At 35.5% G+C, this 18,866-nt stretch overlaps 1 protein-coding gene across 1 annotated transcript in view; it reads left to right on the top strand.

The window, feature by feature from the left end:
- The first annotated feature begins 17,887 nt into the window (after positions 1–17,887).
- The window catches only part of CDase (neutral ceramidase), a 255,835-nt gene continuing 254,856 nt past the window's right edge, over positions 17,888–18,866 (top strand). The window contains exon 1 of the mRNA XM_068371039.1: positions 17,888–17,994. The gene's annotated coding sequence lies outside the window, so the exon portion shown is untranslated. The remainder of the gene's footprint in view (positions 17,995–18,866) is intronic.

The following is an 18,866-nucleotide window of genomic DNA, read 5'->3' as shown; positions in this document are numbered from 1 at the left end:
TGGATATTCAGTATTAAAAAAACTTGGATAAATTCATCTGTTCAAAGGAAGTTTTGGATAATCGGTATTAAAAACTTAAAAAATTTATCTGTTCATAAATGGAATATGAATCTTGTGTTTAGCTGTGGAATATGAAGTAATATTTTGCGCCTTAATTTTCTTAAACTATTGTAAAAATAATTAACTTTGTGTGCAACTCCTCCAGTTTGGTTTAGTTTAATTACAATCAAGTCAATATATCCTTCACTTGCCGTGTCATTCTTCTGCATTTCTCTTATTTGTTTATACTAGAAATTTCCATCATTACATTCTTATCTTTATTACTTCTGAACTTCATTACATTACCATTATCTTTATTACAGCGATTATATCGACTCACACTGGGTATACGATTGATTAGAAAATTATAAAAATTCAACGCTGAAGAACAAAATAACACATTCTTCAAGTGTCAGTCAATATTAAAAGTGCAATAGGTAGAAAGAAACAAAAAGCGAGTAAATAATCAAATTAATTAATTATCTAATTAATCACTCAATTAATCAATAAACAAACAGACTAGAGCGATAAGTCTGAACCCGATTGGGCGACTCTGGAAGACCTAGTGAGAGGCAACACTGTGGCATCGTGAACTCGTAAAGTGAATCGTGAATTGTGTTTCAGAAAGAGGTAAATAAAGGAAGATTTCACGTAGAGCAAAATGCAGAAAGTCCTCTAAACTGAGATTAGGAAAGATCGTAAACTTGCTTATGCAATTCTCACTGAGGGATACCTCGCTGGTAAGTAAATGGACATTATTGATTTTTATTTTAATATTACAGTAAAATGAACCAGTAATGTTTGTTTAAAAAGGGTATTTTTTTCACTACTCATACAAATACAGTAACACACACACACACACACACACACACACACACACACACACACACACACACATATATATATATATATATATATATATATATATATATATATATATATATATATATATATATATATGTGTGTGTGTGTGTGTGTTAAAACACACACAGGTATGTAACTAACATAGGTAATAATTTCAATTTGTAATACTCTCTCTCTCTCTCTCTCTCTCTCTCTCTCTCTCTCTCTCTCTCTCTCTCTCTCTCTCTCTCTCTCTCATATATATATATATATATATATATATATATATATATATATATATATATATATATATATATATATATATATATATATGTGTGTGTGTATATATATATATATATATATATATATATATATATGAGTGTGTGTGTGTGTCTGTAACTACTATAAAATTTTCAGCCAACCATCTACGGATGATATTCTTCCCGAAGTACTTGAAATTTAAGATAAAACAAAGAAAAGGAAAGGGATATATTTCACAATGTTTAGTAGGAAAACTTTTGCATTTGAAAGTGAGCTGAGGTAGAGAAACCAACACAATAATATGCGAGTCAGGAACAGTTTATAGGAAAACATGAAGAGGTCAATTGATATAAAACATGAAGGAAAACTATGGCCTATGAAGAATGGCATCAGAATCAAAGGGACAAGAGATAACCACGTGAAAAGATGGATATATAAAAGCAGATTATTGGAAACAAAGAAATGAGGAGATATATCAAAGAAATCAGAAACAAACAGAAGACATGTGAATAGATAAATGTAAAAGTAAATGGACACAGCATACACATGGAAAAGGGATACAGAAAAAACAGGTAACACATATGTAGAGATAATTATAAAATAAACACAATTAGAGGCGCACTCAGTAGAGCGCAGACCTCCACCGCGGCAGATTATTTCTCGACCTTTTGCTCGACCTTGACCTTTGACCTTATCATGTACTAATTTGCGTGGATTTGCATACACTCAAATATGAACCAAGTTTGAAGTCTCTGTGACAACGATGCCCAAACTTATGGCTGATTACGTGAATTAGACATTTTGCTTGACCTTGACCTTCCACAATTTAATAATTTCCAACTTTTTACATAGCAGTTAATCCCTGCAAGTTTCATTACACTACGATTAAAATTGTGGCCAGGAAGCTGGTCACAAACAAATACACGCACAAACAAAAACACATATACAAACACAAACAAAAACATAAATACACAAACAAGAGGTAAATCATAATCTCCTTCCAACTTCTTTGGTGATGGTAAACAGAAAACACGTGAATAGGTTATTCCAAAATTATATGGACACAACATAAAAACGAAAAGTGATACAGAAAAAAACGTGTAACAAATATGAAGATATAACTATAAAGACATAATAGAGATGTGTTGAATAACAGCACACATGGACATGAATGTGTACATTGGACCGAAGAGTACATGCGTACTGCAACAGTCATCCCTACAACGTGAACCCTCTCACCGGCTATGCCCATTCTCTGGTCATACTCAAGACTTCTGTACAATACTGTGTCAAGGCTAACTAGTTAGCTGGTAATAGTAGCAGACGGTCAATGGAGCTATGCAAAATATGTGCAACTAATACTAACGTTTGGTGGATATAGCTTAGGGGAGAGTCGTTCTATAAAGATGCCAGTTCGGATTATTATTATTATTATTATTATTATTATTATTATTATTATTATCAAGTTTTTCCTTTTACTAAAGTTTACGTTTCTGGAAAATGTCAGCTCTATATTATTATTATTATTATTATTATTATTATTATTATTATTATTATTAAAATCAAGGAAGCTATAAGCCCAAGGGCTCCAAAAGGGAAAAATTGCCAAGTGAGGAAAGGAAATAAGTAAATAAATAAAGTACAAGCGAAGTATAAAACAATTATAATAAAACATTTCAAGAACAGTAACTGCATTAAAAAAAGACCTTTCATATTATTATTATTATTATTATTATTATTATTATTATTATTATTATTATTGTTATCATTATTATTATTATTATTATTATTATTATTATTATTATTATTATTATTATTATTAGCCAAGCTACAACTCCAATTAGAAAAGCATGATTCTATAAGCCCAAGGGCTCCAACAGGGAACAATACCTGGGTGTGGCATGGAAATAAGTAAATAAATAAATTACAGAAGTAATGAATAATTAAAATAAAATAATTTAAGAACAGTAAAATTAATATAATAAATCTTTTATATATAAACTATAAAACTTCCAAAAAAAAAGCTAGAGGAAAAGACATAAGATAGCATAGTGTGCTCGAGTGTTCCTAAAGCAAGAGAACAGGTAAACAACGGAAAAAGGTGTCTAAATGATGAGGATAAAAAAAAAGAAATGTTTATTAAGAATTTCTACTGTAGTACGTTCATGGTGTGCTCACAAACTTAAGCCACTTACCCCTTGCTAATCATTAGACTTGGACACCATATCTTTTTCTTCTACGGGCTGGATTATTGCATATATATATATATATATATATATATATATATATATATATATATATATATATATATATATATATATATGTGTGTGTGTGTGTGTGTGTATATATATACATATTTATATATGTATATATATATATGTGTGTGTATATATATACATACATACATATATATATATATATATATATATATATATATATATATATATATATATATATATATATATATATATACATATCATCTTGTTGAAGAAAAACATCAGAATTACTAATCTATCTTCTTTTACCTTAAATTTTCAAGAGCGATGGCACTACAAGGTCGTTTGGGCAATCCATTTATGTAGATTTTGTTTGTTCTTACCAATCCTCATAGAGGAAGAAACTAGGGTTGTAGCTTAGCATTTAATAATAATAATAATAATAATAATAATAATAATAATAATAATAATAATAATAATAATAATAATAATAACTGTATAAAAAAATTGAAATCATTTCCTCGTCACTGGTAATTTTCTAGAATTTAAGGCAATGAAAACACAGATTACATTACTCTCATTTCCATCAAAAGATCACATTTCTCTCACTTCACTCTAATCAACACCTGGTTCGTTCATTTAACATTAATGCAAAGTTAAATAAGTCAATTGATTATATTTTATTTCCTATTAACGGATACGAACTGGAATTGCAAAGATACAACACCACTAAATGTGGTAATTTCTTTACATACAAAATAGCAAATACTTGGAACAGATTTCCAATGGATGTAGTAAATAGTAACACAGTAAAGGAGTTCAAGAATAAGTTAGAAGCGATCATGAAAACTCTCTGAACGTTCGAAACAAATCTCTCTCTCTCTCTCTCTCTCTCTCTCTCTCTCTCTCTCTCTCTCTCTCTCTCTCTCTCTCTCTCTCCAAAATAGCTTTAATTCGACGTCTTACGGCATTATCGATGTATCAATACAAACGGTGACACAGCAAATCTCACACGTGAACTTTCACGAAAACACAACCATTGTTATTAATGTTTTTTTTCTTTTTTTTTGCAAGGTTGCAAAATCCGCCAATAACAGTGAATGAGTGTAAATCTGAACTTGCTGTAATCTTGTGATGTGGAATTTGACATTTCAAGGTTAGAGAATGTCGAAGGTAGTAGGTTGGCCAGGGTACCAGCCACCCGTTGAGATACTACCACTTGAGAGTTATTACGTCCTTTGACTGGCCAGACAGTACTACACTGGATCCCTCTCTCTCTTGTTAAGACTTATTTTTCCTTTGAATACACATACAATGAAAAGTCTGGCCTATTCTTTCCACCTTCTCCTCTGTCCTCATATACCTGGCAATACTAAGATTACCAAACAATTCTTTTTTCGCTCAGGGGGTTAACTATTGTACTGAAATTATTCAGCGTCTACTTTCCTCTTGCTAAGGGTAGAAGAGACTCTATAGCTATGGTTAGCAGCTCTTCTAAGAGCATACTCCAAAATCAAATCACTGTTCTCTAGTCTTGGGTAGTGACATAACCTCTGTACCATGGTCTTCCATTATCTTGGGCTAGAGTTCTCTTGATTGAGGGTACACTCGGGCACACTACTCAAACTTATTTCTCTTCCTCTTGTTTTTGTTTAAGTTTTTATAGTTTACATATGAAAGATTTATCTTAGCGTTGTTACTGTTTTTTAAATATTCTAATTATTCATTACGTCTCTTGTAGCTTGTTTTTTTTCCTTACTTCCTGCCTCACTGGGCTACTTTCCCTGTTGGAGCCCTTGGGCTTATAGCAACTTGCTTTTCCAACTAGGGTTGCAGCTTAGCAAATAATAATAATAATAATAATAATAATAATAATAATAATAATAATAATAATAATAATGACGGTCAGATTGTTATTTTGAAGGACAAGTGTAGTTTTCTAGCTGTCAAAAAATATCAACCAAACCTATATCAGTAGCCCAATTATTTCATAGAAATGGCCCTCTGAAATTCGGTGACTTTGAAATTTTACCCCCTTAAACTTTGAACCTACCAATTATCTAAACTATGCATTTAAACTATATTGATATAATATATAGATTAATATGAAGATTTTTGTCTTTGTTTCAAGTAAACTGGACAGTATTTGTTGATGGAGTATTATAGTAAAAAATTTATTCAGACCTTCCGGGTCACTGTGACCTTGACCTTGACCCTACGAGATTCAAATTTCAATGAGGTCTCTCCTGGAAGTTTCAGGTAAATTGGTCAAGTCATTTTTTTCCGTAAGTCACTAACAGAGAAACAAACATATAAAGAACTCTACCAAAAACAATATCCCTCGCCAACATCGTTTGGGATGGGGTAATGTGTGGTCACTCCACTTAAATAAACCATTTTGCCCATGTAGGAAGTAAGCTGGCTAGGGCACCAGCCACCGATTGAGATACTACCATCAGAGAGAATTATGGGGTCCTTTGACTGGCCAGACAGTACTACATTGGATTCTTCTCTCCGGTTATGGTTCACTTTCCCTTTGCCTGCACACACACCCAATATGCTGGCCTATTCTTTACAGATTCTCTGTTCTCATACACCTGACAACACTGAGATTACGAAACAATTCTTCTTTGTTCAAGGGGTCAACTACTGCACTGTAATTGTTCAGTGGTTACTTTCCTCCTGGTAAGGGTAGAAGAGACTCTTTAGCTATGGTAAGCACCTCGTCTAAGAGAAGGACACTCCAAAATCAAACCATTGTTCTCTAGTCTTGGGTAGTACCGTAGCCTCTGTACAATGGTCTCTCACTGTCCTGGGGGTAGAGTTCTCTTGCTTGAGGGTACAACTCGGGCACACTATTCTTTTACATTTCTCTTCCTCTTGTTCTGTTAAAGGTTTTATAGTTTATAGAGGAAATATTTATTTAAATGTTGTTACTCTTCTTAAATCATTTTATTCTTGTTTCATTTCCTCACTGGGCTATTTTCCCTGTTGGGGCCCCTAGGCTTAAAGCAGCCTGCTTTTCCAACTAGGGTTGTAGATTAGCAAGTAGTAGTAATAATAATAATAATAATAATAATAATAATAATAATAATAATAATAAAAATGGCGCAACCACACAAGACATAAGACAGTACTAATGCTGCGTCATGTTTCTCTGTCAAAGCGGTAGAAATCCCTTTTACCTTCGTAATATTCCTTTCACTCGGGCCAGTTACTAAGTAAAAACCTTCTTTCTTACCTTTGTTCCACGACTGACTGGCTATAGTTGGTTATTCGCAATTGGAGAGGATAACATTGTGGGAACTAATTTTCGAATCTGGAAAATGTATTTCTTTTAGGGTTGATGTTTAGAATTATATGTAACATTGCTTACCGAAATTACGATGCACTGATTAATACAAGTTAAAAACTGCATTGCTCTATGGTGCAGATCAATGCGGTTTTTACTTGTATTAATCCGTATTAATCTGTATTAATTTGTACCTTTTACCTTTGTAATAATCCTTTCACTAGGGCCAGTTATCTTTGCAAGAACCTTCTTAACTTTGATCGACGACTGAATGGTTATATATGGCAATATTTGGTTACATTTAAGGGAAAAATATTTGGATATGGCTAAAGAATTTCTTATACGATTAATAATTAGGATTATGCATAGCTATGCTTATCGGAACTGTTGCGCATTGATCAATGCAAGTAAAAACAGCATTGCTCTATGGTACAGAGACAGCAAGCCTAAGGAAAACTGATGAGGAAAAGATGGATGTAGCAGAAATGAGAATGCTCAGATGGATGTCTGGAGTGACAAGAGATGATTGAGTTAGGAATGACTATATAAGGAAGTCACAAAAGCTTTTGGAAATATCAAGGAAAGTAAGAGAAGGAAGATTGAGATGGTATGGACATCTGGGGAGAGAGGAGGATCACGTGGAGAGGCATACTATGGAAATTGAAGTTTAGGGTAGAAGGAAAAGGGAAAGCCAAGGAGATGAAGGGACTGTGTAGGGGAGGACTTGAAAGAGAAGGGAATTGATGGAGCAGAGGAGCAAGATAGAAATAGATAAAGAGGGCTCATTGAAAACGGCAACCCCATACAGAAATGTGAATAAGGCAAAAGAAGAAGAATATTGCAAAACTTTTCAGATAAATATAGGTAAGGTGCTTACTTTGAGTGTGAAATCCATGTTAGTTTTTATACTAATGATAGAAATATGTGAACTGTATATACAATAGATGAAACTATACAAAAACTGTTAAAAACAAATGCCAAAATTCGTTTAGGTTTAGCACTTTTACTGAAGACGAAATTACTAGCTCTAAACGAGCCAACAGGAATCCTGCAATTAATGCATAACAAGAGTTTACGAAAACAGTAATGCAATGTTTGTATGAATCAGGAATAAGAACAGTATTAATATACCCAGTTAAAAAAACCGTAATTTTAATCGGAAATTCTCCGTAAAAAATATAGTTCTCAACTGTATTTCAATAAAATACAAGAGTTTACAAGATTTTGTGAATCAGGAATAAGAAGTATTAATATACCCAGTTAAAAAAACCGTAATTTTAATCGGAAATTCTCCGTAAAAAATATAGTTCTCAACTGTATTTCAATAAAATACAAGAGTTTACAAGATTGTGTGAATCAGGAATAAGAAGTATTAATATACCCAGTTAAAAAAACCGTAATTTTAATCGGAAATTCTCCGTAAAAAATATAGTTCTCAACTGTATTTCAATAAAATACAAGAGTTTACAAGATTGTGTGAATCAGGAATAAGAAGTATTAATATACACAGTTAAAAAAACCGTAATTTTAATCGGAAATTCTCCGTAAAAAATATAGTTCTCAACTGTATTTCAATAAAATACAAGAGTTTACAAGATTGTGTGAATCAGGAATAAGAAGTATTAATATACACAGTTAAAAAACCGTAATTTTAATCGGAAATTCTCCGTAAAAAATATAGTTCTCAACTGTATTTCAATAAAATACAAGAGTTTACAAGATTGTGTGAATCAGGAATAAGAAGTATTAATATACACAGTTAAAAAAACCGTAATTTTAATCGGAAATTCTCCGTAAAAAATATAGTTCTCAACTGTATTTCAATAAAATACAAGAGTTTACAAGATTGTGTGAATCAGGAATAAGAAGTATTAATATACACAGTTAAAAAACCGTAATTTTAATCGGAAATTCTCCGTAAAAAATATAGTTCTCAACTGTATTTCAATAAAATACAAGAGTTTACAAGATTGTGTGAATCAGGAATAAGAAGTATTAATATACACAGTTAAAAAAACCGTAATTTTAATCGGAAATTCTCCGTAAAAAATATACTGTTCTCAGCTGTACTTCAGTAAAATAAAGACGACTATAATTTCACCTTATTTTACTATTATCTTTTATGGGTTGGTGACCGTAATATCACTCTTTAACGTCAGTATTACCGTTTTTCAAAATGGTAAAAATCATAGAATGAATGTTGCCAGGCATTTGCAGTCTTTTCTAATGCAAATTTTCAACAGTGCAAGATGAGTACATCATCAGAATTGAAGTATCAATAACTAAACTATTAATAACGATTGAGAAAATGAAGAGAAAGGGAGCATGACGCATTGCACCACTTAACCGACAGCTGATATAAAGCGCCATCTTCGGGATTGCGTCATAGTTCCAACTTCACATGGCGTTTACCGAAACCTAAACTAAACGACTTGCAGCAAGCCACATGAAGAAATTTGCGGACTTCCTTTACTTCTGCCAGTTTAAGAAACCACAGCGGCCATTGCGCAGTGCTTTAACACGAAAGCTAAATATAAAATGTCTATTTTTATTTGCCAGTTTACAGCGGTGATAGACCACCTCAAATGTCTATTCTTATTTGCCAGTTTACAGCGGCGACAGACCGCCTAATATGTCTATTCTTATTTGCCAGTTTACAGCGGCGATAGACCACCTAAAATGTCTATTCTTATTTGCCAGTTTAAAGCGGCGATAGACCACCTAAAATGTCTATTTTTATTTGCCAGTTTACAGCGGCGATAGACCACCTAAAATGTCTATTTTTATTTGCCAGTTTACAGAGGCGACAGACTACCTACAATGTCTATTTTTATTTCCAAATTCACAGCGGCGACAGACCGCCTAAAATGTCTATTCTTATTTGCAGACCGCCTAAAATGTCCATTCTTATTTGCAGACCGCCTAAAATGTCTATTCTTATTTGCCAGTTTACAGCGGCGACAGTCCCCCTAAAATGTCTATTCTTATTTGCCAGTTTACAGCGGCGACAGACTGCCTAAAATGTCTATTCTTATTTGCAGACCGCCTAAAATGTCTATTCTTATTTGCAGACCGCCTAAAATGTCTAATCTTATTTGCCAGTTTACAGCGGCGACAGACCGCCTAAAATGTCTATTCTTATTTGCCAGTTTACAGCGGCGATAGACCACCTAAAATGTCTATTCTTATTTGCCAGTTTACAGCGGCGATAGACCACCTAAAATGTCTATTTTTATTTGCCAGTTTAAAGCGGCGATAGACCACCTAAAATGTCTATTTTTATTTGCCAGTTTACAGCGGCGACAGACCGCCTAAAATGTCTATTCTTATTTGCCAGTTTACAGCGGCGACAGACCACCTAAAATGTCTATTCTTATTTGCCAGTTTACAGCGGCGACAGACCACCTAAAATGTCTATTCTTATTTGCCAGTTTACAGCGGCGATAGACCTCCTAAAAGGTCTATTCTTATTTGCCAGTTTAAAGCGGCGATAGACCACCTAAAATGTCTATTTTTATTTGCCAGTTTAGAGCGGCGATAGACCACCTAAAATGGTTATTTTTATTTTCCAATTTACAGAGACGACAGACTACCTACAAAGTCTATTTTTATTTCCAAATTCACAGCGGCGACAGACCGCCTAAAATGTCTATTCTTATTTGCAGACCGCCTAAAATGTCTAATCTTATTTGCCAGTTTACAGCGGCGACAGACCGCCTAAAATGTCTATTCTTATTTGCCAGTTTACAGCGGCGACAGACTGCCTAAAATGTCTATTCTTATTTGCAGACCGCCTAAAATGTCTATTCTTATTTGCAGACCGTCTAAAATGTCTAATCTTATTTGCCAGTTTACAGCGGCGACAGACCGCCTAAAATGTCTATTCTTATTTGCCAGTTTACAGCGGCAACAGACCGCCTAAAATGTCTATTCTTATTTGCCAGTTTACAGCGGCGACAGACTGCCTAAAATGTCTATTCTTATTTGCAGACCGCCTAAAATGTCTACTCTTATTTGCCAGTTTACAGTGGCGACAGACCGCCTAAAATGTCTATTCTTATTTGCCAGTTTACAGCGGCGACAGACCGCCTAAAATGTCTATTATTATTTGCCAGTTTACAGCGGCGACAGACCGCCTAAAATGTCTATTCTTATTTGCAGACCGCCTAAAATGTCTATTCTTATTTGCCAGTTTACAGCGGCGACAGACCGCCTAAAATGTCTATTCTTATTTGCCAGTTTACAGCGGCGACAGACCGCCTAAAATGTCTATTCTTATTTGCCAGTTTACAGCGGCGACAGACAACCTAAAATGTCTATTCTTATTTGCAGACCGCCTAGAATGTCTATTCTTATTTGCCAGTTTACAGCGGCGTCAGACCGCCTAAAATGTCTATTCTTATTTGCCAGTTTACAGCGGCGACAGACCGCCTAAAATGTCTATTCTTATTTGCCAGTTTACAGCGGCGACAGACCGCCTAAAATGTCTTTTCTTATTTGCCAGTTTACAGCGGCGACAGACCGCCTAAAATGTCTATTCTTATGTGCCAGTTTACAGCGGCGACAGACCGCCTAAAATGTCTATTCTTATTTGCAGACCGCCTAAAATGTCTATTCTTATTTGCCAGTTTACAGCGGCGACAGACCGCCTAAAATGTCTATTCTTCTTTGCCAGTTTACAGCGGCGTCAGACCGCCTAAAATGTCTATTCTCATTTGCCAGTTTACAGCGGCGACAGACCGCCTAAAATGTCTATTCTTATTTGCAGACCGCCTAAAATGTCTATTCTTATTTGCAGACCGCCTAAAATGTCTATTCTTATTTGCAGACCGCCTAAAATGTCTATTCTTATTTGCCAGTTTACAGCGGCGACAGACCGCCTAAAATGTCTATTCTTATTTGCCAGTTTACAGCGGCGACAGACCGCCTAAAATGTCTATTTTTATTTGCCAGTTTACAGCGGCGACAGACCGCCTAAAATGTCTATTCTTATTTGCCAGTTTACAGCGGCGACAGACCGCCTAAAATGTCTATTCTTATTTGCAGACCGCCTAAAATGTCTATTCTTATTTGCCAGTTTACAGCGGCGACAGACCGCCTAAAATGTCTATTCTTATTTGCCAGTTTACAGCGGCGACAGACCGCCTAAAATGTCTATTCTTACCTGCCAGTTTACAGCGGCGACAGTCCACCTAAAATGTCTATTCTTATCTGCCAGTTCACAGCGGCGACAGACCACCTAAAATGTCTATTTTCATTTGCCAGTTTACAGCGGCGACAGACTACCTAAAATGTCTATTTTCATTTGCCAAGTGACAGCGGCAAGACTACCTAAAATGTCTACTTTTATTTGACAATTGACAGTGGCGACAGGCTACCTAAAACGTCTATTTCTATTTGCCAGATGACAGCAGCGATAGACTACCTAATATGTCTACTTTTATTTGACAATTGACAGCGGCGATATAGTGGCGACAGACTACCTGAAATGTCTATAATTCTATTTGCCAATTGACAGCGGCGACAGACTACCTTGGAGGATTGCTAGGATGTTTCTTGATGGTCTCTTCTACCGTCTACGATACAGGAACAAGTGCTCGTTGGTTCTCTGGCCCTTGATAATGAGAAACGTTTCCCAAGAGATGTTGGGAGAACGTTCAAACATGAGTCACGTGTACAACCACTTCAGGGAACCACTCGGTTACCTGACACATATGTTCAAATATTTATTTACCAAAAGACTTTCCCTTCAGGAGTCGTCGTCTTCTTCTTCTTCTTCTTCTTCTTCTTCTTCTTCTTATCTAAGCTACAACCCAGTTGGAAAAGCAGGAGCCCCGTGGTTCCAACAAGAGAAAATAGCCCAGTGAGGAAAGGAAATAAGGAAGCAAACAAACAATTGAAATAAAATACTTTAAGAACAGTAACAACATTCTTCTTCTTCTTCTTCTTCTTCTTCTTCTTCTTCTTATTATTATTATTATTATTATTATCTAAGCTACAACCCAGTTGGAAAAGCAGGAGCCCTGTGGTTCCAACAAGAGAAAATAGCCCAGTGAGGAAAGGAAATAAGGAAGCAAACAAACAATTGAAATAAAATACTTTAAGAACAGTAACAACATTAAAACAGATCTGTCATACATAAACTATCAAACGAGACTGACGTCAGCCTGTTCAACATAAAAACATTTGCTGCAAGTTTGAAATTTTAACTTCAACACCGATTCAACTAATTGATTAGGAAGATCATTCCTCAATTTGGTCAAAGCTGGAATAAAACTTATAGAATACTGTGTAGTATTGATCCTCGTGATGGAGAAGGCCTGATTATTAGAATTGTAATTTTTCTTAATGGAACTGAAAAGCAGGTTTGTGTGTGTGGGGGGCGGGGGAGAGGTAATCGTCTTAAAAGAAAATCGAATACAATATAGATACAAGACAATTTTCATATTGTCTTAAAACACAACCCGTGCTGAAGAAATCGGTGGAAATTCAATGTCTTACGGAATCATATTAGTTGATGAAATCTAAAGTTTTTTTTTTCTTATCAAATGTCTATCGTTTTATGGATAAGTTAATGTCAATCACAGGTTCTTGCTAATGAGTAAATTACAAGCATTTTCCCTCATGTCTCGATACAGTGGATACACAAACGTAGTAGGGATACATACACTATACACAAACAACTTTAAGTGTACACACACACACACACATATATATATATATATATATATATATATATATATATATATATATATATATATATATATATAAACTACAGCCCTAGTTGGAAAAACAGGATGCTACAAGCCCTAAGGCTCGAGCAAGAAAACTAGCCCAGTGAGGAAGGAAGATAAGGAAATAAATAAGACTATAAATGAGAAGTAATTAATAAAAAGCATAAAATATCTTGAGATCAGTAACACTAAAATGGATGTCACAGATAAACTATGAAGAGAAACTTTTTGTCAGCCTGCTCAACATAATAACATCGCTGCAAGTTAGAAGTTCCTGGTTAGGAAGATCATTCCCCTACATAGTCACAGTTGGAATAAAACTTCTAGAATTTAGGGTTATGGTGGCTATGTGATAATGTCTCTGACTGGTGATTGCCAGATTGGAGTTCGAGTCCCGCTCATTCTCGTTAGTTCCTTTGGTCGTTGCAACCTCATCATCCTTGTGAGCTAATAATGGGGGTTTGGGGAGCCTATAGATCTATCTGCTGAGTCATCAGCAGCCATTGCCTGACCCTCCTTGGTCCTAGCTTGGGTGGAGAGGGGCTTGTATATATGGTCAGTCTCTAGGGCATTGTCCAACTTGATAGGGCAATATCACTGTTCCTTGCCTCTGCTATTCATGAGCGGCCTTTAAACCTTCAAAACCTAGTATAACGAACATAATTGTACTTTCCTGGGAGATCTGAATGCAAAGGATGGTCATAAAATTATCTAATGCATAAAGAACTGACTGAACGACGGTGCCAGAGCACTTGGCCAATAAATTAAGATGAAATTCAGCAGCTGAAAAACAGACATGAGAAAAATAATTGAAACTAAAAGAATTAAAACTAAAAGAATTTAAACACTTCTTTAGAATAGTTTGATCATCAAAATTCTTAAAAGACTTTCTCAATAATTTTTGTGCAATTGAAGAAGAAATAGACCGAAAATAAACTATCAATCAAGAATTACACCTAAAATGTTAGAGTTATATATAGTTAAAGAAACTTTACCAATGCAAAGATCTGAATGCTAAAGGAGCCACTGTCCTAGACTAACTTATAATCTTACTTTGAGTTTTGTTAGGGTTCAACTTCATAGCCCATAATTTGCACCTCGCACTAATTTGAGCCAGATCTCTACTAGGGGATTCAACGACCCCACATCTACATTCACGAGATGGAATTGAAGAGAGTAGTATCATCTGCATACGTAACAAGCTTGTATTCTACACAAAACCACATATTATGCTTATATACAAGTTTAATAAGTAACGTACTGAAAACATACCATGAGGAACACCACATAATACAGTCCTATACTCGATATGATGCCCATCAACAACTGCAATCTATCATTTAAAAATCAAATAATTATGTTAAGGAAAGACCCAGTATATATATATATATATATATATATATATATATATATATATATATATATATATATATATATACAGCATATATATATACCCATAGAGAGAGAGAGAGAGAGAGAGAGAGAGAGAGAGAGAGAGAGAGAGAGAGAGAGAGAGAGAGAGAGAGAGAGAGAGAGAGAGAGAGAATGACTCACAACACATCTAAATAAATGTTCGTAATCCAACACAAATCAACGAACTGTAATTTCCCTATAATTCAAATTAATCACTACTAATACTAACAGCAAAGAGATAGAAACTTCCATACAAAATAGACAGACGATATATAAGTAAAAAAGAAAAAAAAAAGTAAAAAACCGAAAGACGACCAAACGAGTACTTGATGGTATGCGCTGTGTCATACTTGTCATTCCGTGGTCAAGTTTATTAAGATAAATTACATCTCATTTCTCTGGAGACTGTAAAATGCAATGGGTTTCTTTGTCCTGTTGAAATGACGACGCATGCCGAGCCAAGCGCTATAGTGCTATTGGTCTGGCTGGGTCTGGCTATTTCTGTTGTACTGAAACCTAACGAGGAAATTCGTGGTTAGATTAATATGTGGATAACGATTCACTTGTGCAGCATTGGGGTTCCATAAGGTCCGAGTGGCTAGCTTATATAAAGGTGGTATAACTTCCTCTTCTTCTTCTTCTTCTTATTATTATTAATATTATTATTATTATTTGCTAAGCTACAACCCTAGTTGGAAAACCAGATGCTATAAGCCCAGGGGCCCCAACAGGGAAAATAGCCCACTGAGGAAAGAAAACAAGGAAAAATAAAGTAATTCAAGAACAGTATTATTATTATTATTATTATTTTTATTATTATTATTATTATTTGCTAAGCTACAACCCTAGTTGGAAAACCAGGAAGCTATAAGCCCAGGGGCCCCAACAGGGAAAATAGAGCACTGAGGAAAGAAAACAAAGAAAAATAAAATAATTCAAGAACATTATTATTATTATTATTATTATTATTATTATTTGTTAAGCTACAACCCCAGTTGGAAAAGCAGGATGCTATAAGCTCAGGGGCCCACACAGGGAAAATAGCCCAGTGAGGAAAGGAAACAAGGAAAAATAAAATAATTCAAGAACAGTATCATTATTATTATTATTATTATTATTGTTATTGTTATTATTATCATTATTATTACTTGTTAAGCTACAACCCTAGTTGGAAAAGCAGGATGCTATAAGCCCAGGGGTCCCAACAGGGAAAATAGCTCAGTGAGGAAAGAAAACAAGGAAAAATAAAATAATTTAAGAACAGTAACAACATCAAAATAAATGTCTCCTATATAAACTATAAAAACTTTAACAAAACAAGCAGAAGTGAAATTAGATAGAATAGTGTGTCAGAGAGTACCCTCAAGCAAGATATTAGCTAGCTTATACCGAGGTGGTATAACTTCGCTTCTTATTATCTTTATCATAAAATATACCATTATAGTCATCCTTTTCGGCCGTTGCTAGCTCACTGCAGATACTACCGCTAGAGAGTTATGGGGTCCTTGGACTGGCCAGACAGTACTACATAGGATCCTTCCCTCTGGTTCAGGTTCTTTCCCTTTGCCTACACAGACACCGAATAGTCTGACCTATCCTTTACAGATTCTCCTCTGTCCTCATACACCTGACAACACTGTGATTACTAGACAATTCTTCTTTACCCAAGGGGTTAACTACTGCACTGTAATTGTTCAGGGGCTACTTTCCTCTTAGTAAGGGTAGAAGAGACTCTTCAGCTATGGTAAGCAGCTCTTCTAGGAGAAGGACACTCCAAAATCAAACCATTGTTCTCTAGTCTTCGGTAGTGCCATAGTCTGTACCATGGTCTTATACTGCTTTGGGTTAGAGTTCTCTTGCTTGAGGGTACACTCGGGCACACTTTTCTATCTAGTTTCTCTTCCTCTTGCTCTGTTAAAGTTTTTATAGTTTAAATAGGAAATATTTATTTTAATATTGTTACTATTACTAAAATATTCTATTTTTCCTTATTTCCTTTCCCCTGTTGGGGCCCCTGGCCCTATAGTATCCTGCTTTTCCAACTAGGGTTGTAGGTCAGCATTTAATAATAATAATAAAAAAGGCCTCAGAAATGTCCTCTGGTGACCGATAAGGTAACGTCCCTGACTGGTGAACGCCACAGCGGTTTCAGTCCCGCTCAAACTCGTTAGTTTCTTTGGTCGCTGCAACCTCACCATCCTTGTGAGCTTGGGGGGGGGGGGTTTGGGGAGTCTATAGGTCTATCTGCCGAATCAGACTTTAGGGCATTGTCCTGCTCGATAGGGCAATATCACTGTCCCTCACCCCTGCCATTCATGAGCGGCCTTTTAAACCTTTAAATTCAAATTTACGCGCAAACTTACTAGTTCGTCGATCCATCGTCTTCTCTTTCTTCCCCTGTTTCTTTGACAATCTCTAGGTACTCATTCTGATATTCTTAATGTCCATCTATCGTATGTCACTCTCATTATATCATATAATGAGAATGACATACAATAGATGGGCATTAAGATTATCAGATAGCTACTTTAATTGGACATTTTGCTTGACAGTGACATATACCTTTAACCTTGACCTCCCAAAATTGAATCATTTCCAGCTTTTTACATAACAGATAATCCCTGAAAGTTTCATTACTCTACGGTTAAAATTGTGGCCAGGAAGCTGTTCACAAACAAACACACGCGCACACACAAACAAGGGCAAAAACATAACCTCCTTCCAACTTCGTTGGCGGAGGTAATTACACGAAGCCGGAGTCCTTCAACAACTGAACTCATTGAGAAATAAACTCAAAATTTAGGTTTAAAAGGACTTATTGGTATAAACCCAAGGACCATACTTCAGTATGAGAGAAAAATATATAATCAACTTAATAAACAACAAAACTTGTCAAAATTCCATTCACATATTGCCATTTTCTCATGAGATAAGTCTATTCAGCTGACATGATGGTCCCAGAATTATGTCATAGAGTACTAGACAATGAACTTAAAAAAAAATACCCCCATGTTAAACAGCCATTATTTTTTTTTCTCTCTCTCTCTCTCTCTCTCTCTCTCTCTCTCTCTCTCTCTCTCTCTCTCTCTCTCTCTCTCTCTCTCTCTCTCTCTCTCTCAAGAGACCCACAGTGGGGTTATCATCCCGTGGCTAACTTCAGTCTACTTCGAAAAAGTGACAGATTCGCACACGCCACGTAAGTAACTCTTCAGAAAATTACGCAGCCATCTGCTAATATTTTGAAATTTTCATATTCAAAATTTCTTTTAATGTTTTAAAAAGGCGTCAAATTCTTCTGTACGAAGCCATTTATTACCAATAACAACAAAAGTCCGGAAATTCTTTTGAGACAAGTCGCGAGTCCCATGGCTTGGGAAAAGTATGATTCCCCCATACGGGCTGCATGATAGGAAGATCCCGTCGTCAGCTTCCCCAAATTATCCCATATAGCTTTTGTTATCATCATCATCATCTCCTCCTACGCCTATTGACGCAAAGGGCCTAGGTTAGAGTTTGCCAGTCGTCTCTATCTTCAGCTTTTACTTCCATAATTCTCCACTCATCATCTCCAACTTCACGCTTCATAGTTCTCAGCCATATAGGCCTGGTTCCTCCGACTCTTCTAGTGCCTTGTGGAGCCCAGTTAAAAGTCTTTCAATAGCTGAAAAGAATTAATAAACTCTCCTAGTGGGCCTGAAGTTCGAGCCCCGCTTGCCGCTCGAAAAAGTTTTCGTTAGTGATCATATCCTCACCGTCTCTGAAAGCTAGGGATATTTTCGGGAGGCGTATAAGTTTACCTGCCGAATCATCAGCAGCCATTGTCTAGCCCTCCCTTATCCCAGCTCGGCTACTGAGATGACAAAGAATGCTGCTCTCATAGACAGTGTCCTGTCCCTTGCGCATGCCACTCATGAGTGACCTTTAAGCAAGATATGGTCTGATGACAAGGGTTTGAATCTCTGTTTATCCGCAGAATGAAACGATCTTCCTTCAACATAATAATCATATATTTCCAATTATATCACACAATTATTATCATCATCATCATCATCATCATCATCATCATTA

This window comes from Palaemon carinicauda, chromosome 3 (genome assembly GCF_036898095.1).
Source record: "Palaemon carinicauda isolate YSFRI2023 chromosome 3, ASM3689809v2, whole genome shotgun sequence".
NCBI classification, from domain to species: domain Eukaryota; kingdom Metazoa; phylum Arthropoda; class Malacostraca; order Decapoda; family Palaemonidae; genus Palaemon; species Palaemon carinicauda.
The sequence above is the reverse complement of the archived record's forward strand: the minus strand, read 5'-3'. Positions and strand labels throughout refer to the sequence as shown.